This window comes from Aedes albopictus, chromosome 2 (genome assembly GCF_035046485.1).
Source record: "Aedes albopictus strain Foshan chromosome 2, AalbF5, whole genome shotgun sequence".
Lineage (NCBI taxonomy): Eukaryota > Metazoa > Arthropoda > Insecta > Diptera > Culicidae > Aedes > Aedes albopictus.
The window spans coordinates 311,982,285-312,005,623 of NC_085137.1; the positions used below are offsets into that span (position 1 = coordinate 311,982,285).

The 23,339-nt window shown below is 39.5% G+C and overlaps 1 non-coding gene across 1 annotated transcript; it reads right to left on the reverse strand.

The window, feature by feature from the left end:
- Window positions 1-7,001: 7,001 nt before the first annotated feature.
- Window positions 7,002-7,073, reverse strand: Trnae-uuc (transfer RNA glutamic acid (anticodon UUC)). Its single transcript has one exon. It is a non-coding gene; the product is annotated as a tRNA-Glu (tRNA).
- Window positions 7,074-23,339: the final 16,266 nt, after the last annotated feature.

The window sequence follows — 23,339 nt, forward strand, 5'->3', positions numbered from 1 at the left end:
CAGTGACTAGGTATTGATCCCAATCAAAATTCGAGCTGCGCTGACATTGATTATATCCGAGAAGAATTTACCGTCGGTCAGAACGTGGTTAAACTACCTCGTGTGAGTTTAATTGGCTCACTTAAATTTGAGTTATTGGGCCAGACTATGGTACTAGCAACTTTTCTAAGGTGTAAGGAGTACCAGCTTGAATAGTATCGAAGAAGTAGTGCAATGAGTGCAACAATGATTTTGATTTCATAGAAATATTTTTGAAATACTCATTAGATTTGTTAAGAAATTTGCTGAGCGACTCAGATTTACCTCGAGATATCCAAATTTCACCAGGTTGTTGAGAAATAATGTTAAGTGTTTCATACGGATCTTCCACGCACAAATTTTTATACACAAAACCTATTATCAAAAGCAATGAAATTTCAAAAATCATATTGCAGGACTGCTGAAATCCAAAACAAAAATGAACTCAATTTCCCCATGCCTGCAGCTACCAATATGAAGTAAGACAGGTTTTAAAATGCACCTCCACCACTCGAATCCCTAATTGACAAAACGGTTATCGAAGCAATTTTAATTTGTCGAACATTCCCGATCCAGTTTCCCACTACCGACCATACACCGGCTATATATACCGTGCGTATCAAGTTGGATGTTGCGTCGCCTCTCGTGAGACTGTAACCGTGCAAAAGCCGCCTGAAAACGACACAATCAACACGCGCATGAGAAAATTTCGATATCGGGAGCATTTAAGAATAACCGGTGCATTGAGTCCGAAGGGAGAATTACACGGTTCTGGTTTTTTGGTGTCATTTTTTTTTCCTGAGAATACACAAAAGGAAAATATTTAGATAATATATTGATAAAGAATAATTTTCGTAAGAGGATTATCTTTTTTTTTTGCTTCATTTATGTGTACCGGTTTTGGCTCAAAGACAATTTCCTTTAAGATGAAGATGCATTCCAAACTACAGTGAATTTTTTTATGTGTCCCAGCCGTTCAACAAGCGGGTGAGAATCGTACTAGAAAAAAAAACATATTTTTTAAGAAGAGCATCAGCTGATGACCACGCACAATAAACGTCTCAGAATTCTAATGAGTGTAGGTAACAGTTTCGTACCTTTTAATTAATTGGATAACTGACACTGAGGAAGATTACAAGTGGTAGTCGAAATACGCGTATCTGTCAAAGGATAAGCAAAATAGGGCGGAATTTAAATGTACGAAAGTCATTACACTCATTCGAAGAGGGTATTCTGCTTAGAGGGTTCGAAAAGTCGGTACAAGGTCTCAGAATTGATCATTCGCAGACTACAGACTGACAACTGTCAGAAGCAATTTATCTTTTGTAACATATGAAATTGATAAAGTATTTTGTGACCGTTCATAAACTACGTACATTCTGGAACGGAGGCCAAAGTATATGATCTATACAAAGTTTCAAAATTTTGAATGGACAAGTGATGGCCAAAAATGATCTTTCGTAGTTTATGGACAGCGCCTATAGTGGTTTCTGCTAGCGTGTACAATGTAGTATGGGACAAACATCGAATTCTCGCTCCAGTCAACTTTTTCGATTCCATTTAGGTCCCATATGAACTTTGCAAAATTTCAGCACAATCGGGGAAACTATAATTTAGCGCAAGCGGTTCAAAGTTTTCATAGGATTTACTATGTGAAAAGTTACACTTTCAGATAAAAAATCCCAGAGGTCACCCCTTGTCTCCTTAATTCAAATCGATCAACGCTTCTTGTAGAAAAATCATTTATGAAACTTTCCTTCGAATACCGCAAAACGATTGGATGCTTGTGGAAAAAGTTATTGATGCATTACCGATTAGTGATCCAACGAACGGCTTTTTGTTTCGTTTTATTAGCAGCACTGTAGCTGCTGCCTTGGCTGCTGCTGTTCCTGGGGGTGGTGATGCCTCCCGCCACCCCTTGCAACAACGGCAGCAGCAGTGCTGCTGATAAAACAAAACAAAAAGCCGTTCGTTGGATCACTAATCGGTAATAAATCAATAACTTTTTCCACAAGCATCCAATCGTTTTGCGGTCTTCGAAGAAAAGTTCCATAAATGATTTTTCTACCTGTAGCGTTAACCGATTCGAATTAAGAAGACAAGGGGCGACCTCTGGGATTTTTTGTTTGAAAATGTAACTTTTCCCATAGTAAATCCTATGCAAACTTTGAACCGCTTGCGCTAAATTATAGTTTCACCGATTGCGCAGAAATTTTGTACAGTTCATTTCGGACCTAAATGGGATCTAAAAAGTCGACTGGAGCGAGGATTTATTTTTGCCATCAAGCGTGTCCCATACTAGTGTACATACACGCTGCATTACACGAACACTACGTGAGTGAAAAATAGTAAACTACGTGGTGAAAAATAGTAAACAAAAACCAGCTGCCCATCAAACGGGCATATTTTCCACCAGTAGATTTGCATTAGTGTTCGTGACACCGCGCTGCGAGAACTCAATTTAACTCAATAAACAAATTCAATCATCATAGAATTTTGTTTGTTCACTACAATAAAACCCCATTGGAAGCAAACGAAAGTGCTTCTGTTCCGAATTGCCTGCAGAGCTGCTCTGTAAAAAGGGGTGAGATAACCGCAATAATGGTGCGGAGTGATTCCTTTGATGTGGTATCTTGAGTTTGTAATGTATTATTGCGCATTTTCCACCCCATTGGACCAAGGATGGGAACACTCACTTGCAGTTCTCTCTGCTCAGAAGCGTGCAATCAAGAAACGATGTATCGACGACTTTTGTCTTGTAGTTATGTCTAATATATTAGGAGTCGCACACGCATACTGAAGTTGTGAGGGAGCTGCGAACGAAACTCTCCACGAGGTGGATGTAAATAAAAGACTGGACTCGAAAAAAATGAGACACAAAGAATAATGTATAACTTTAGATTGCGTGCACAAAAATAGCTGATTTTTTGACAAGGAATAGTACATTATGTGTAGCTAATACCATAAAAATTTCATCAATATCGGTTCAGTGTTGGCGGAGATATCGTCGAAACAAGAGACTCACCATTTGAGAATCTTGGGCCAAACAAACACTTTAAAAAATATTACATATTTTACCTAAAACTGTAGAGCCAAAAATACTGAATCGATTCCAATGAAATTTTTTCTGTTCAAAAAGTATGTATGTAGATGTATTGTGTCAAAATTCCATTCAATTTGATTTGACCTTTAAAAAGTTATAGCCATATATGTAGCACTATGTCACAATAAGCAGATGTGGTTTTTGGTATAGTGACATTCAAACTGCTCTAACTTTTAAAATGTTCAATCAAAATGGCTGAAATTTTCACTGAGAACAGATTAACACAACGATTTTATACTGTCAAAGTTAAAAAAAAAAAAATAGAGACAGTGTTGCCAATTCTACAGTCAAAATAATGCACACTGATTTTAAAACGTTAAAAAGTGCCCACAATTTGAAAACCCCGTTTTTTGTTTGAATTGTTGAAAAAAAGTACTGAACCGATTATAATGAAATGTTCACTACTTATTATGACTTGACTTGCTTGAAGAACTTACAGTCAAATTTTCAGACGTTTTGATGAGCTAACAACCAAGTTATAGCCTAAACAATTTTTAAAACCGAAGCCCAAAATTTCCAAAATCACATTTTATTGTATCGACAATATTTGCGCCAATACTGAACCGATTTTGATGAAATTTTTAGGGCATTAAGTACATATAACATGCTATTCCTGGTAAAAAAAATCAGCTATTTTTGTGAACGCAATCATACTAGCTGTACCCGGCAAACTTTGTCTTGCCTACTGCGTTTTTTGACGTTTAAGGTTCTAGCCAAGACCAAGTCCCCGGTCAAAATGTATGGAAGATCGATTTTTAAAAACTCCTAATTTTTTCATGTTCTTTGCCTCATAAACCTTCCTTGGGCGAAAACTAATAGAACGAAACTTAGACGACCCAAATCGGACCATCCGTTCGCAAGTTATGCGCGGTCCCACGTATGCCACTGCATTTTTATATATATAGATTTTGAGTGTCCTATTTTTTTCGAGTCCAGTCTTTACACTCACCTCGTGGAGAGCCACTTTCACAGCACTGTCACGACTTTGGGATTCGTGTGCGACCTTTAATCTTAGGCAAACTTTTAGACAAAACCACAAGGCAAAAGTCGCCGATACATCGTTTCTTGATTGCAAGCTTTTGAGCTGAGGAAATATCAAGTGAGTGTAACTTATTAAAAGTGAGAGTTCCCATCCCATGATCCTGAATTAAACTGAATTTTGCATCGAATCATGTCGGTGTCTTCTGCGCACTTATTAATTTTAAGGTGCTGAATAAGTGCGCAGAAGACACCGAAACGATTCGATGAGAAATCGCAGTTTTATCCATGATCCCGCACTTATGCTGAACAGTGAAAGGGGTCCAGTGGGTTGGGAAATGCGCAGTATCGTAATGGAATTGATACAGGTACTCGCCTAAATAACGAAGCAAAGAAAAATTCAATATTTTGATCGATTCAGCGTGAAATTGAACCCAAATATTGATTTCGGCGAAATTCACAAAACTAATAATGCAAAGTTTTCACGGATAAGTCATTTCGTTTAACGTTGTTCGATATAACGTACCTTTTGCTTCGATATAACGTACACTCACTAATTTATTTACCAATTTGCGTTAATTTTGGGTAAACTGACTGATGCTGCAACATAACATTAATTTAAGAGATCTACGAATAATTACTGGAAAAAATATTTATTTCAATGTTGTACGTTATATCGAAGCAAATTGTACGTTATATCGAATTCGTTATATCGAGAATACGCTATATCGAGGGTACGTTGTATCGAAGATTACCTGTATATTTACAATTAAAAAAAAACGATATTCTTCATTACACCAACAAAGCTATCCATGAAAATATTTGACACTTTTCAGGTCATTTTGACAGTCCACACACATGCAAGAAATGGAAGGATCATATATTCTACTTCGATCTTGTTGCCGTCCTGTTGATGTTCATGTTCATTTCATTCATTTATTTAGTAAACATCAAATTCATGATAATACTGAATCAACAATTTGCCGACATAATACTCGATTTGCAGCTGCAGCTCTCCAACGTCGGTCACGCCCAACACTCGGCAGATCACGCTCCACCTGGTCCGCCCATCGTACTCTCTGCGCTCCACGCCTTCTTGTACCAACCGGATGGTTAGCAAACACCAACTTTGCAGGGTTATTGTCCGGCATTCTTGCAACATGCCCTGCCCATCGTGTCCTTCCGGCTTTGGCCACTTTCTGGATGCTGGGTTCGCCGTAAAGTGCAGCGAGCTCGTGGTTCATCCTTCTCCGCCACACACCGTTCTCTTGCACGCCGCCGAAGATCGTCCTTAGTACCCGTCGCTCGAAAACTCCGAGTGCTTGCTGGTCCTCCTCGAGCATCGTCCATGTCTCGTGTCCGTAGAGAACCACCGGTCTTATTAACGTCTTGTACATGGTACATTTGGTGCGGGGGTGAATCTTTTTTGACCGCAGTTTCTTCTGGAGCCCATAGTAGGCACGACTTCCACTGATGATACGCCTTCGTATTTCACGGCTCACGTTATTGTCAGCCGTTAGCAAGGAACCGAGGTAGACGAATTCTTCTACCACCTCGAAAGTATCCCCGTCTATCGTAACATTGCTGCCAAGGCTTGTCCTGTCTCGCTCAGTCCCACCTACCAGCATGTACTTTGTCTTAGCCGCATTCACCACCAGTCCGATCTTTGCTGCTTCACGTTTCAGGCGGGTGTACTGTTCTGCCACCGTTCCAAATGTTCTAGCAATAATATCCATGTCATCCGCAAAACAGACAAATTGGCTGGATTTCATGAAGATCGTACCCCGGCTGTTGAGCCCGGCTCGTCGCATAACACCTTCCAAGGCGATGTTGAATAGTAGGCAGGAAAGTCCATCACCTTGTCGTAGTCCCCGTCGAGATTCAAATGAACTGGATAGTTCACCCGAAATCCTTACGCTGTTCTGATACCGTCCATCGTTGCTCTTATCAGTCTAGTCAGCTTCTCGGGAAAGCTGTTCTCGTCCATAATTTTCCATAGCTCTGTGCGGTCGATACTGTCGTATGCCGCTTTGAAGTCGATGAACAGGTGATGCGTTGGGACCTGGTATTCACGGCATTTCTGGAGGATTTGCCGTACGGTGAAGATCTGGTCCGTTGTCGACCGGCCGTCGATGAAACCGGGTTGGTAACTTCCCAAGAACTTATTTATACTTTAGGTGAAAGACGACGGAAGATGATCTGGGATAACACTTTGTAGGCGGCATTCAAAATGGTAATCGCTCGAAAGTTCTCACACATTAACTTGTCGCCTTTCTTGTGGATGGAACAGATTATCCCTTCCTTCCACTCCTCCGGTAGCTGTTCGGTTTCCCAGATCTTGACTACTAACTGGTGCAGACAGGTGGCCAACTTTTCCGGGCCCATCTTGATGAGTTCTGCTGATGTTCATGTTACATCTGTCAAAATGACCTGAGAGTTGTCAGTCATTTTGAGGTTAGGTTCGTTGGTGTTATAAAGAATAGCGAATTTCAGAATGTCATGTCGCAACTTGGTGTATTTTATTTGCATCCTTTTATGTTTTAATTTCATAATTAGGGTGACCAATTCCGCAGTAGGTTGATTCAGTAAATCATTATGTGTATTTGTGTTTGTACTCTTTTTCTAATATTTATAACAGCTCACGATGCCATAGCTATTAAGCTTCTCGACTCTGTTTAGACAGAGAGAGAGAGGACTGCAGAATGCGTGAGATAGCCAGGATGATGCTGAATAGTAGGCAGTTGGGCAATATTTCAACTGAGCAAAAATCATTTAGACAGAGAGAGAGAGGACTGCAGAATGCGTGAGATAGCCAGGATGATGCTGAATAGTAGGCAGTTGGGCAATATTTCAACTGAGCAAAAATCATTCCAACTCCAAGAAATTTAAGCAAGCAAAAAACTTCCCATACCGGGAATCGAACCCGGACCTTCTGGGTGAAAGCCAGATATCCTAGCCACTAGACCATATGGGATCACAAAAATGATGGTGATTAGCCACAATCTTGTCAATTTGTTACAATTAGAACCGCATTCTTGTCGAGAAAGATAATTTCACCTTTTTCCATTCACAACACGTGCTGGCGCCCGTTCACAATTTATAGCTCCGATATAATGTGCTCGTCTGTCTGTAGACGGTCTGTTGTGTAATTTCGACATCTATTATCGTGATATTCTTTAGCATATCTTCACAGAACAAACATTCCCGCTAACAATGGACCCCTGGTCCATTCATAAAATAGGAGCATCCGCTAGTAACTTTGGTTTCACGTCATTGACGGAGCTGCTGGTTCTCTCTTTTGCCGTGTCATCTCACGCTCTCGTTCAGCCAAATTATCTTGTCCTATACAATGAGGAGCAGGAATTTGCGCGCGAACGCTACCGATTGTTTTGTGTGTCTGCCAGCCACGCTTTAATCTCCATGAAAATACTTGCTCATTATACACGATCGTTCAATTGGTGCTGGAAACACCTTTAGCTTCACTTGTCCGGTAAATACCTTCATTCCAAGCTCCAGCCATTTAAGTACCTACATGTGAGCAAACGTATCGTCGACATCTGTTGGTCAGACAAAATGATGTGTGAAATCGAAGCTCCTTTCGAGCCATTTATCATGGCGAGTCATCATCAATGTGGTCGCGGTGGCTTCCGCGCCGTTGCTCGCTATATGGTTCTATTCATTCAAATTATTCTCGCGGCGCGGTGGAGAGCCCCGAACATGATGGACAGTCGGCTAATCTTTCCCTTTTACTGGATGAAGTAGACAGCATTGTGTTGGTTCGTTTCGTTGGCGTGTGGCTAATATTGTCGTAATGGATGCGTAAGTGTAATATAAATAAATATGTAAGTCAGGTTATGAATCAATGTGCTATTTTTATATCCGGTGCTTGCTTTGTTGGTTTAGTCCCGTATAGTTTCATACTTTTGCTATCGTTACGCTGTAGTGATTCAGAAAAATATGTGTTTTTACTCCGCACCATCTACCGTAAAACGGAGTGACACAAAAATGGACAAAGAAACTGGTCAGGTTTTAGTTGTCGTATGTTTCGAACGATTATCCACCAATGCAACCGCGAAACCGAATGCGGTGTCCAGGAAAAGAACTTTAAAAAGTATAGGGCAATTCAGCGCAAAGCTTCTTGTTACATACGAGGGACGGTGTAAGTTTATAACCCCTGAAGAAGGCCAGGTCCAATGGCCGAAACGTCGGAATTAAACAAGAAGTACTTGTCTTGATTAATTGTTAGACTGGAAAAGTCATCCGAAAACAGTTGATTCTACAGTCGATCCAAATTCCAAAGTTGATAAGATCTTTCATCAATCTTCTGAAGTAGCTGCCAAATATTATGGATTTACCGTCTACTTGTATTCCACCGGTCGCTTCAGTATGGCCTCCAAAGTAGCCGTTTTATAGAAAGAGTAGTTTAAAATGATTTTTATCTCTTGCAATGACGTTGCTTTTTGACACGGTGGAGTAGACGGATGTCACTGATGTTTTCGGCTTTTTAGCTTTCGTCGGCTAGGGAGTCCTCCCACGCCTTTTGTCCTGCGTTTCATTTACTTCTCTAGAGCCGAATAGCGTTGACGGGCTACGCCTTTGGCTCATCGTGTTTTCGCTCGCTCTATCACGATTTTGGCATTTTTCGCTCCTCTATCTTTCTCCAGGTATCACCAAGGATGAACTGCTTTCTCCGGGTGCGTAGCTCACCCAAATTATTCTCACGGGTGGCGATGAAGGCGTTCTTGATGGCGCTCCATTGCATTGATCTTCTACATTTCCACCTTCCAGAATATCTGCAGCCCGGTTCTCCAGCTCCTCGACGAAGGACCAATTCACCGTAGCGTCTGCCAGTCGGTTACGTCTCCATTATTGGCTGATGCAGATGTGGTCGATTTGATTTTCCGTGACGCCATTCTTCACCAACAAAGTTAGCCATTAAAATGTTTGACACTTCTTAGGTCATTTTGACGGACCACACACATGCACAAAACAGACAGATCATATCTTCTCTTTTATCGATCTATCGAGGACTGCTTTCATGTTGTCAGTCATTTTGAGGTTAGGTTCGTAGATGTAATAAAGAATTAGGGGAAACCCATGCCACTGGTGTTATGCACTGGTCGATGAGGAAAGAGCGATCCCCCAAGAATCATGGCTACAATGAGCCTCAAAACTCTGCAAATAGTTCTTCGTTCTCGCTCATTTATCCGAGGCCATGGCGTCCCATAACGTGCTCATAGTCCGAGTTGTCGGCACCAACCTTCGCGTTGAAATCGCCCATGAGGATCTTGATATCACCTTTCGGAATCTATAAAAGTTCTCTTTGTCTTGCCATTTGGCAGCATCGGTTCAACATTGGATCATGATAAGGTTTCGAATCCGTGTTCTGAATCTGGCTACTCTCCCATTAATAGGTTCACACTTCATGAGCGCAGCGTGGGGGTGAGCGCTGAGCAGGAAACCAACTTTACGGTGGCGAGGAGCGTGTGCATCTCGTAGGCCAGAGTATAGCAGAATTTGAACCGACGTCAATCTGTGTTATCCAAAGTTCGGCCAACGGACTTCGCTCAGCCCTAGGATCTCAAGCTTCATACGGTTATCTCTTAGTTAGTAAGGTTCGAGCTCGAGTATCAACTGTGTAGAGACCGCAATAAAAAAGACTATGAAAAACGGTGATTGTTCAGGCGAAATAGAGTATGGAATTGAATGATATACGGAGCTTTTACGAAATTGTCAATGGCGTGCGAAGAAAACCAGCGCCTTCTCCCGTCATGCGCATGACTATGCTGACAGATCAAAAATATGGTGGCTACTAGGAGGAAGAGTACTTCAAGTTATTGTTCAACAGTAGGAACGAAAGAGCTACAGGCAGAATTGGACTCGACGAGGACAGACAGGCCATGGAACCTCCAACGCTGGACAGGGTCAATACAGCCATTAGAGGGCAGCAAAACAACAAGACTGCCGGGATGGACGAACTCCCGGACAAGCGGCCATACAATATTTACGCATCCGCATTACATATCAACCAAACCCAGAACAAGTTGCAGTTTTTGTCAAGTTCCGTTAACAGTAGAACATTTTAGTGAATTGTCCAAAATTTTAAGAAACCCGAATCAATCAGTATTTATCAACCAATATTTTTGATATTCTTAAAAACGACCCTAATGAAGAGGTCAAGCATTCCTGGGAGAGGCCCAACTGTATTCCAACATTTAAACATAGGTTGAAATAGGATAAGAATTTTTGTAAAGTATTAACTGTATTATCTATCCGCTTTCGAACAGAGGCGAACCAGCGACCAGGATGAAAGCCTCTCAAATACAGACACGTTCTTTTTTTTTTAATTCCTTTGTATTTGTGAATTTTAACTTAATGCTAATTCTTCACACGGACACGTTCTGTTTTTCTACACAAAAGTCGAAAAAAGTATTTTTTGGTAAATTTCATCTTACATATATTAAAATATATGGGGAAAAATCCAAGGTGTGTGGCAGCCTGGTTTCAGCAAGAATTATTGAGAAGAAGCTGGCCTCACACACGATACCGTGCAGAAAGATTCTGCAATCGACGCAGATTCAACGAAGCAAAATGAAGTCTAACAGAAAGTGATGGGATACAATTTAAGCGATGTTTTTGCAATTTCCAATTAGGCCTAAGTGGCGACGAAAGGTAAGTTCTTTGAACCAGACATAAGGCTGATAGCCACTTAGTCCTAATTAGATTGAACCTTATACACCACCGCAAAGGTGAGCAATCACTACCTAAATTAAGAACATGCGACTTTGAAGCCATAAATTTATCAAACAGGAATGCACCTTTAGAATCAATTTCAGCATTGAGTAAAATTTGCATCATCAATTTATATGATAATTAAGTACCCTTCAAATTACAGTCTGTCGGAGATTTCCAGAAATGCACCGGCGACACTTTATTTTAATGTACAATGTCTGCTTTATGAGCCACCTCGGGCAGTAAGAGTTGCCCAAAGCGGCATGAATCAAAACTTGTTCCGGGGATAATAGGCCCATTACAGACTCCAACTGACTTGTGCCACCGATTTCTCGCGGAAAGTGAAATGCTAATCACTTTTAAATTGATCCTAATGAGACTGGGCCCATCCGAATTCGTTTAAAATGTTGCACCTTGTTGAAAAGTGCTGTGATGCGACGATGATCGTCATATTTATTGAAAACTTTGAAATTTCTGACGCCTTGAGGAGAAACAACCGGTCTGGGCAATGTTGCAAATCAGATTGTTCGGAATGATGCTTGATTAAAATATAATTTTAAAATAATGACATCATGAAAAGATTTTGGGAGAGCTTTGTTAGCACACGAACTTCGGACACTCACGACATCTCGAAAGGACTTCTTGAAATGATATTTCAAACTCTAATAGTGGTGACGATACGATAAAGCAACAATTGATACTTTCTCGCCTTCTGCCTGCTTCTCACTTGCACAGTGCACTTGAGTCTGATCAAACTTTTTTCACACTAATTTAAATTTAATTCATTCTGCTAGTTACAAAATATGTGAAAAACAATGATGCCGACAGCATCTACATTTGAACTTCTTATCGTTTTGATCAACAGTAGATGTAACCGAGTTGCCGCTGAATTTCAATTTGAGCGATCTCGACCACGTCAATGTTAATTCTCAAAGGGTTGTTTTCTGCCTAAATTTGACGAAAAAATATGCGGGCACCATGTTTATGCTAATTGCAAACGGGTGCCATTCACACTTTTATGGATCCTCAATATCAATTTTTCATGTGTGATAATCGCCGATGGCGGTCTTTTGCGCTAAAAGGTAAGAAATGCGCGCGACCAGTGATAAATTTGAGGCACTCCGTCTGCTATCATTAATCAATTAGGTAATTTATCACAAGTTGCGTCTTTTTCTTGATTGTCATGACGATCATCAAAGACGAACGGGGAAAGAAAGGAGCGCACATTTTATTCCGCGATGTTATCGGCTACAGCACAGATCCAAGACCATTGCATTGTTGGTGAATTTGTGGAGATTTTCTGGTACGGCGGAAAAAAAAACGAACGGCTACGGAGGTAGGGTAAGAATATCAGTTATAGCTAAACTTACTTTATACTTGACGGGCTACAGCTCGTAGCGGCGAGTATACGCCGAATGAAGCAATCGCCTCCACTGGTATCGGTCCTGACCAAGTCGCCCTGAACGTTTATAGTCCGCAAGTCCTGCTAAACTACCAACGTGTGGGTGGCCTACCACGAAGCCGTAGACCCTGTCCTGATTCTCTGCTGAATATGGTTCTGCTTTGTCATTCTTCCGGCATACGTGCCCCAACGCCGCCTGCCGCCTGATTCGCTTCACTATATCCATCTCTTTAGGTATATACTTTGTACAATTCGACGACACTAGATACCGACCTCCTGTTTACCGGTGAGTATTATTCATAGCACTTTACGATTGGAGGTCCAAAGGCTCTAAGATCAACTTCTCTCAACGTCCGCGATCGGAAGAATCAGGAGTCTTCTACAACGCGGGCTTTGTCTTCGTTTACAGCCTACGGGACTATAGCTGATTTCGCAAACCAAAAACTACAAGGGTATAACCCTATGGGTTGTATGAAATGGTGACGTAGGACAACGATGATTTGGATTCAATAGTGTGATGATTCTTGTAGAAGGGATATTATATCCTAGAGCTGTATAAGTTCCTTACGACGGAGGTTTGTTGATGTAAATTACTCTTTCATGTTCCTTACTCCTTCCATAAGCATATCAAACAATTTTGCCATGACCGTAAATTTCGCAAGACTGCTGCCAAGTCCAATTTACCATTCAGTCCTTTTCAGGACTACCGATAGAGATTTCTCTCAAGAATTAATCATTAATTTCTGCTCGGCGCCTTCGTACTAGCAGGTTTTGAAATGTTGGAATTAACGTGTTTTCACTTTCTAGGATAATTCGGTAACTGTTTAAATTGGATTTCACGAAACCAAAATCTGGTCAACTTTCAGAAGGGATTTGTTCGACGATGGTGCTGTCTCCGATGCCAAAATCTAATTTTACGCGGGGCCGGGTTAGCTCAGATGAAGTAAATAATTATTCCCAGTTGATGTCCATAAGTCCAAGAGACCGTGGGCCTTCAAAGGGGGGCCTTCAAAGGGGGCAACCGGAGGCCATTCCCCGGTAAACGATATTATTGTTGCTGCAATTAAAATCCTGAATGAGCGCAACGAGGCGTCCCTACAGGGTGTACAGAAGTACACCGCACATAACTATAAACGCGATACTAGCACGGTTCGTCAAGAAGGGCCAGAAGAACGGCTTTCGGCGAGAAGGTATCAGGTATCAGTAGGTCGGCTCCAGAGGCACGTTCTCCTCCATTTGGGAAATTTGTGCCATCGCCATAAACACGAGCCTATTCATCATTTACCTGAGGGAGAAGGGAAGGAAAAAAGGATGGGACAGGGAAAAGGACAGGTAACGGAATAGGGTCTTCATACGCGCATAAGCGTACCACAATGGGTTCACATGGCGTCCTGAAAAGGACACTGTAATATCGCATAAGCGTATCACAATGGGTTCAAACAGCGCCCTGAAAAGGGCACTGTGATATCGCATAAAGCGTAAAGAAAGCCTATTAGAGGGATTCCACGGAGGCACGCAAGTCGATCCTGAGCGACCATTTCAAAAATATCTGAAACTTTGCACAGTTTTTCAATTTCATCTAAAACGTCATTTTTCGATATCAAATCTTCATATAGAGTCACGTCTAACTTTTCAAAAGGGTGTATGTGAAAATGGTTGAAAAATATTCAAAAAGCTGCACAGCAAAAACGGTTCGTTCGATTGTTATGATTTTTTCAGCAAAGTTAGATAACTTAATGGGGATTGCTAAGAAAATATACACTGTAAAAATTTTTTTTTTTGCATTAAAAAAATATCATTTTTGTCACACAAACTCAAATATCTCAAAACCCTATCTTTTTACCAACGTGATTTTTTCAGGGAAAACGGTCCATTATATTAGCTATCTACCATAAAAATTTGGTGATGGTAAACTAATAAACAAAAAAGTTAAAAAGATATTTCAAACATTTCACAATTTTTACATTTAGTAAAAAAAATATGTTTTTTTTTACCGTGTACATTATTCAGAGAATCGCATTATGATGCTGATTTTATTGTTAAGGCTACCGCATGAATTAAACAAGTTATTTTCATGATATTTTTATTTAATTATTCATAACTATTATAGCATCTATTAGAAACTTAGACGCGATCCAGTGTAGTGATCAAAAGTATTGATAGTGTCATTATTTTTATTGTACGTGACTGGCGAAAAATTCTGTTAATAGGGTTAAAACCTGTTGATAATAAGAAACATAAGTAATATTATTTTTAAGATAAAAGCTGCAAAACAAAAGTTTTATATAGACGAATGCGTCTAGTTTACCTGCAAAAAACTTACCTCTTAGATAATAGATTTTATGATGGAGAGAAAGCGAGTAACTGCAACACCAACAAATACATAATAGGTGCATACCACGACAATGCTCTAGACGTCTAGTTTACCTGCAAAAATTTACCCATCAGAGAATAGAATCATAAATATCGGGAGGAAGCGAGTAACTTCAACAACAACAAATGCATGATAGGTACCATGACAATGCTCACGAAAAAGCAAAAAATTACTACCGCTATGGTTATTAAGGATTGTAAAGTAAAAGTTTTCTTCAGTCAAGTAAACGACACCAAACTAGTCAGTAAAAACTTGAAAGTGATTTTGTTTATTAAAATCTAACGAACAACATGAGTAGTCGCTTTCTCAACTGTTGTAGGCCGTTTGCAGAAAAAAAGTGCTCAAAAGAGTTACGAAATCTCACCGAAAGCACCATAGATAAACTGAAAGCGACAGGTAATGCTCCAATGTCCACATTGAATACAAATTTACGCATTTGCACGTCCTGCCGTCTAAACGTTGACAAACGAGCAATCTGTATATCATCGGAAGAGCAGGGCGCAGGAAGTTCGAAAACGACAACAACTGAGGAATTACTAGAAGTTCCAAGTGCAGAGAGCCTTGCCACCGTACCATCAGCGGCATCTGTTTCAACAAATCAATCGGAAGATGAGTGTATTCAAAAGGTAAACATCGAACGCTTTAACGAGGGCATAGCTGGGATAAAAGTGACTCCGATTAAATGGACGAAGATGGACTACGTTTATTATCCAGAGAAAAAATACCGTGAAATAAACGAAGCTGTACGTAGAAACCTCTTCAAATTAGGACCTGAGGATGTGGAAAATACAGACTACGATGAGGTAATTATGAATATGAAGGAAAGGTTCTCGAATCCAGCCACGACAAGGAAAGAAAAATTAATGATTTTGTCGATGCTGCCAAGTTCGTGGTCTATTCAAGATGCCATTGATGAGTTCGAAACCAATAGATATACAGTAAAAGAGGCAAAACTATTTAAGAATAACTGTCTTTCAACCAAAAATACTAGGTCTAGTAATGCGTTAACAGACGAGGCAAAAGAAATAGTAGTTCAATATTTTGAAGATGATGAAGTAAGTCGAGCTATGCCTGGCCAGAAAGATTATGTATCAGTAAAACAAGATGGAAAGCGTCAAGCAATCCAAAAACGATTAATGATGACGACATTGAAAGAAGCTTACACACGCTTCAAGGAAATTCACAATAATATTAAAGTAGGTTTTTCCTCATTTGCAAGCCTTCGGCCAAGGCAATGCAAGCTTCTTTCCAATTCAGGAACACATAATGTTTGTGTGTGCACAACCCATGAGAATATTAACCTTATTTTACATAGTTTGAAAAGAATAAATTTAACAAAGGATATTAAAATGTTAACTGGTAGTCTTTTGTGTGAAAATACAACATCAAATTGCTATCTACGATCTTGTTCGGATTGTCCAGATTCTTCATTATTGGAAAATACTTTATTCGGTGAGTTTGAAGAAAAATATATTGATCAGTTATCATTTGAGCAATGGGTAACCACGGATAGGTGTGACCTAGAAACAATTGTAAAACCTGTAGATGAGTTTGTGTCATATTTTTGCTTGAAATTAGAAAGTTTAATCCCTCACGATTTCATTAAAACAGAGCAATCCAGCTTTTTAAAAAATACGAAAAATACGTTACAAAATGGTGAATTTTTAGTCATTTGTGATTTTTCTGAAAATTACAGTTTTGTATTGCAAGATGAAGTTCAGTCCCATCACTGGAACGTGCAACAAGCTACAATTCATCCATTCGTTATTTATTTTAATGGAAGTTCGCAAATTGAACACTTTAGTTTCATTGTAATTTCCGAAGATTTAAGGCACGATTCAATATCCGTAAACTTGTTCATTGCCAAAATGATTAACTTTTTACGCGTTGATAAACATAAAGAAGTCAAAAAGATATATTTTATGTCTGATGGAGCAGCGTCGCAGTACAAAAACCGTAAGAATTTTTCGAGCCTATGTCAATTTAAATCAATGTACGGAATTGATGCAGAATGGCATTTTTTTGCTACGTCACATGGCAAAGGTCCTTGTGATGCTATTGGAGGAACAATAAAGCGCATGGCCACTAGTGTGGGACACGCTTGTATGAAAAAAATAAATCCTCGCTCCAGTCGACTTTTTAGATCCCATTTAGGCCCCATATGAACTGTACAAAATTTCAGCGCAATCGGTGAAACTATAATTTAGCGCAAGCGGTTCAAAGTTTGCATAGGATTTACTATGGGAAAAGTTATACTTTCAAACAAAAAACCCCAGAGGTCGCACTTTGTCTCCTTAATTCAAATCGATCAATGATTCTTGTAGAAATAACATTTATGAAACTTTCCTTCGAAGACCGCAAAACGATTGGATGCTTGTGGAAAAAGTTATTGATTTATTACCGATTAGTAATCCAACGAACGGCTTTTTGTTTTGTTTTATCAGCAGCACTGCTGCTGCCGTTGTTGCATGGGGTGGCGGGAGGCATCACCACCCCCAGAAACAGCAGCAGCCAAGGCAGCAGTTACAGTGCTGCTAATAAAACAAAACAAAAAGCCGTTCGTTCGATCACTAATCGGTAATAAATCTATAACTTTTTCCACAAGCATCCAATCGTTTTGCGGTCTTCGAAGGAAACTTTGATAAATGATTTTTCTACAAGAAGCATTGATCGATTTGAATTAAGGGGACAAGGGGCGACCTCTGGGATTTTTTATCTGAAAGTGTAACTTTTCCCATAGTAAATCCTATGAAAACTTTGAACCGCTTGCGCTAAATTATAGTTTCACCGATTGCGCTGAAATTTTGTACAGTTCATATGGGACCTAAATGGATTCAAAAAAGTCGACTGGAGCGAGGATTCGATGTTTGTCCCATACTAATGGCCACAAGAGCAAGTTTAGCCAAAGAACGTGAGCATCCAATTAAAACTGCGAAAGAACTTTTTGAATGGGCGAATCGTAGAAAAGAAGAAGATTTAACCAAATTATCATTTTGTTTTACTACTACGGAAGAGTACGAAATAAAGGCTTCAGAGCTCAGCGAGCAATATAATAACGCGAAAACGATCCAAGGAACCCAAAAATTCCATTGTTTCATTCCATTGTCAGAAAATAAAATTAAAGCAAAACTATACTCAAACTGTTCTGACAATAATGCCAAAGTGTTCGATATTGTAAAAAAATAAATAAAATCAAATAAAAAATAAGTAAAACTGTTTTCATGATCTCATAACCCATAATAAAATCCAAACCCAAAACTCTTAGCCCTCTCTTACCCCTATTGTGTCAAATCTATGATTATTGTTGTGTAATTTGAGAATTCATTTATATGTATAAATATTATATGTATATATATTATATGTATATATATTACATGTATATACATATAATATAAATACATATAATATTTATACATATAATATACATAATACAAATGAATACACAAATATTGAATATCGTAAAAACAACTTGTTTAACTCCCGCAAGACCCTTAACAAAAAAAAACAGCACCAAACTGTGATTCTCGAAATAATTTACACGGTAAAAAATTTTTTTTCTACTAAATGTAAAAAATTGTGAAATGTTTGAAATGTCATAACTTTTTTGTTTATTAGTTTACCATCACCAAATTTTTATGGTAGATAGCTAATATAACGGACCATTTTCCCTAAAAAAATGACGTTGGTAAAAAGATAGGGTTTTGAGATATTTAAGTTTTTGTGACAAAAATTATATTTTTTAATGCAAAAAAAAATATTTTTTTTACAGTGTATATTTTTTTAGTAATCACCATTTAGTTATCTAACTTTGCTGAAAAAATCATAACAATCGAACGAACCGTTTTTGCTGTGCAGCTTTTTGAATATTTTTCAACCATTTTCATATACACCCTTTTGAAAAGTTAGTCGTGACTCAACATGAAGATATGATATCGAAAAATGGTGATTTAGATGGAACTGAAAAACTGTGCAAAGTTTCAGCTCAATAGAAAATCATGAATTAAAAAAAGTCCTAAATTTTGATGCTGTTGCTTGGAATCGCTCTATAGCTCTTTACAACAGCGGGTCAAGAACAGAAGAATGTCCTGCAGATTCAGGTTTCTAAAGTCAGTTTCACTTAATAAGTGTTTACCGAGTACTCGGAAACGCAATTGCACAAAAACTGGACAGTTACATATTAAATGATACGAAGTTCCATAATCGGATTCACAGCTATCACAGGCAAATGAATCAGCTTGCTGAATATTCGCCATGTGATAACGGAGTCGGCAGTGGCCATGCCAGTCAATGCTTTGACCAACATGCTGCAATTTTGCTTTGACAGATTTGTAAGATACTTCGCCACCCTTGGAGACGGCTCAGTACAATACAATTTGGTTTGACGACATGACTCCAAACTATTCCAGTATTGTCTGTGTTGAGTAGCAGCCCAGGTGTGAATCTGAAGCTTAACCCAACACTTCGATATCGGAATAGCTGGCTCAGGGCCAATGAAGTCATTTGATGCTCCAGTGCGAGCTAACTCATCAGCCAATTCATTTCCAGCGATGGAAGAATGGCCAGGTACCCATACAAGGTGAACAGCGTTTGCTGAATTCAGCTTCTCGATTTGAGTTCGACAAACGATAACTATAGTATAGTATAGATAGATATATCTTCGACCTGGAGTTGGCCGAAGCAAGTGCTTTAATAGCAGCCTGGCTATCTGAACAAAAGTATATTACTTTGCCCATTACGTGCTGCTGAAGTGCTGATTGCTCTCCGCACATAAGAGCAAAGATTTCGGCCTGAAAAACGGTGCAGTGTCTACCAAGTGAATAAGACTGATACAGCCTTAGCTCACGAGAATAAACACCAGCACCTGCTCGACCTTCGAGAAGGGAGCCATCAGTGTAACATACGATGCCGTCTGAAATACTTCTCTCCAGATAACCAGATGTCCACTCTTCCCGGGAAGGGAATTTCGTGTCCTATATGGAAAATTACAAGCAATTGTAAGATCACTTGGAGCAAGGACAACTTTGTCCCAATTCACCAAAAGTGGAAACAACGAGGTGTGTGTTGAACTGCGGTTCACAGGAGTTTCCTCTAGTAAACCGAGTACCCATAGACGGTAAGTGCAAGAAAGTGCTTCTTGTTTGAGATGAATGTGTAGTGGGGCAACGTCAAAGAGAACTTCGAGCGCTGCCGTGGGAGTTGAAGAGAACGCTCCAGATATCGCCATTAGGCACATCCTTTGGAGATGGCCTAATTTTGATTGAACCGGTCTCACTTCGCCCTTTTGCCACCACACAAGACATCCATACGCCAATATTGGACGAACAACAGTTGTGTAAATCCATTTGATATACTTGGGTTTAAGACCCCAAGTTGTACCAAAGATTCGCCGGCATTGCCCGAAGGCCATACAAGCTTTCTTGATTCTGAACTCAACATGAGGTGTCCAGGAAAGCTTGGAATCAAGAATGACTCCAACATACTTTACCTGTTCAGTCACATTGATATCAGAATCAAAGAGACGTAAAGGTCGAACACCATTACGGTTTCGCTTTTCCGTGAAAAGAACAATAGATGTTTTACTCGGATTTACCGAAAGGCCATATTGCCGACACCAACTATCAACTACCTGAAGAGCGTTTTGCATCAAGTCGAAAAGGGTGCTGATGCACATACCGACTAACAATGTTAGGTAGTCGTCGGCAAAACCATAAGTAGGAAAACCGCTATTATTGAGTTGCTTCAATAGCGTATCTGCTACGAGATTCCACAAAAGTGGTGATAAGACTCCCCCTTGGGGGCATCCACAAACACTCAATTTCCTAATCGCCGCTTGACGCAATGTCGCGAAGAGATGTCGGCTTTTGAACATTTGGTGAATCCAATTGGAAATCATTGGAGGCACGTTGTCAAAGGCACCCTCGATATCTAAGAAAACACCCAAGCAGGATTGCTTTTGAGCGAATGCCTTCTCGATATCGTAAACAACTTTGTGTAAAAGAGTCACAGTGGACTTTCCAGATTGGTAAGCATGTTGATTCACATGAAGAGGCACATTGGCCAGATAAACATCACGGATGTATCAATCATCAATCAATCATCTTAGAAGCGGTGGACTTCATACAACAGGCAGGATTCTTCCCCAAGCTAAGTATTTGCAATCAAAACTCGACTAATCGTTCACTCTTCAGTAAGCTGGGAATAACTGTAAATGTTCCATACTTCGAGCATAATGGTAACAAAATATACGGCTTTTATGATTCACCTCACCTGCTTAAGTCGTCAAGAAACAATCTCATATGTCACCACGCTGTTTATGAAAAAGCGGTGGTAATGTGGGACCACATAAGGATGCTCTACGACCAAGACTGCGAGCGAAATCCAAGAGCAGCTCCGAAATTATCAAACAAGCATAAATATACCTTCCAGCGTTTGGTGAAATGCGTTTGGCAGTGCTGAAAATTTCATTTCGTCATATCTAAATTCAACCACCTACAGCTCATTTTAGAAGCTGAACCTGAGAATATGGTATATGAAAAACTTGTGCGGCTAGACCAGTTCTGCAAGGAAGTCACGGAAAAACTATTAACTATTTGAAAAATAGCAGTTTTCCGTGACTTTCTTGCAGAACTGGTCTAGCCGCACAAGTTTTTCATATTCCATATTCTCAGGTTCAGCTTCTAAAATGAGCTGTAGGTGATTAAATCTAGATATGACTAAACGAATTTTGCAGCACTGCGTGTGGGTGTGGCGGCCGAAACATTGAGTAATTCAGTGGCAGCAGCAATAAAAATGTATGTTGACACATCCGACCTGCCACCGGAATGTCTAGCAACAGCTAAATAAATTGAAGGTGTGGATAAACTTTTCGATTGCTTCAACGCTACGGATAAATCTCGCAAACAAAACAAGGTACACTCATTGCACAATTATGGGTCACTCAAGGAACAATCATTTCATAATATGAAACGTTTTTCATACAAAAATAACACTAACTCCTTTTTATTGTTTTACTAGCTTACCCGGCAAACATTGTATTGCCTATTTCAAGTGTGGTGGTGTAGGTTTTTTTATGACAAAAATTTAAGAAAAAAAAATCTTATGGGAGTTTTAACATCTTTGCCATCAAAAAATATTCAACAGTGTGACTTATAAGGACAGACTGTTTTTGGAATAATTTCAAATCTCGAACGGAGTAAGCAGTTTAAGAAGCAGGAATTAAAACCTGAATGACAATAAGGTCATGATGATAATTCGGCATGAGGAGCTTCTGATTCAATGATCATTCGACCTAATAACGTTCGGTCTAATGACCATTGACTGGACACCATTTCATCCGTATGAGTTCCCCCCTTTCCAGAGTGGGCGGGGGAGGTCTCACAATATCACTGAAATATGTCTTGCTTTAAAAAAACTTCTCTCTCTCTCTCTCTCTTCTTGGCGTAACGTCCTCACTGGGACAAAGCCTGCTTCTCAGCTTAGTGTTCTATGAGCACTTCCACAGTTATTAACTGAGAGCTTCCTCTGCCAATGACCATTTTGCATGTGTATATCGTGTGGCAGGCACGAAGATACTCTATGCCCAAGGAAGTCAAGGAAATTTCCTTTACGAAAAGATCCTGGACCGACCGGGAATCGAACCCGTCACCCTCAGCATGGTCATGCTGAATACCCGTGCGTTTACCGCCTCGGCTATATGGGCACCTATAGTTTAAAAAACTTCTACATGCTAAAATTAGTTCATTTGCTTTATTACTGCCAAAGTTGTGCCGAAATTTCTGTTTCATTTGTGGTGTCCTGTTTTTTTAGTACATAACGAAAAAAAAAATACCTGTATGAGTCGATATCGAGTTGATGAATATCGACTCATGAGGTTATTTATCTGTATTAGAATATGTTGTGATTTCTTTCGAAAGCTTTAATGCAACTCCCGACCTAATAACCTTCATTTATTACAAACTACATATTCTGAATGTATAGAAACCCATTTGGATTTTATAATTTGGTGTTGTTTAAAAAAAAAAAATCCTTTCAATATTCTGTAAATTTGTCTAGAGATTGTTCAGAAAAGTGTTATTTTTGAAAAAGGCATTAGGAAACACGTGTGATTTTTTGCTGCCTCACAGAATAAAATCATGTTAATTCTTGCTCATAACGACAATGCAAGAGTTAGCGGTGAATTACACTGTTTGTCATTTTCATGAGATTTTCAGCTCCAGGCTTGTTCACTTCATTTTCAAAGCTGATTTACATATTTCTTTATGTAAATTTATATTATAATCACGTAAATTTTCGTAAATTGTCACGTAATCACAATGGCTGCCAAAATTCTACGGGTAATCTGGCTTTTCTTTATGTGTATGATGATTTTACGCTGCATTTAACATTAAACTGTTTTCAAGGATGTTCGATTTGTGAAAATTACCTTTACGTCAGACTTTTGCATCAATTTTTGAAATTCTCCGTACACATGGGGATTCAGTCCATTCACAATCCTCGGTAGGATGTTCTAAACGATCGATCACCTTGATTCATCCTTCATTTTAACAGATTATTTTGTTGGAAGTACTTTTGATTCCCGGTCTGAAAGTTTAGTTGTTTTATAGTCTACGGTCATTAGCCCTGATCATGCAAGGTTAGCGAGCTTTCATTCGTTTTCCTTTGGTCCTGCGCGCGGCGTCGATATCTGCCGACTATCACCACTGCCGATCACCACTGTGATTTCACATTACTTT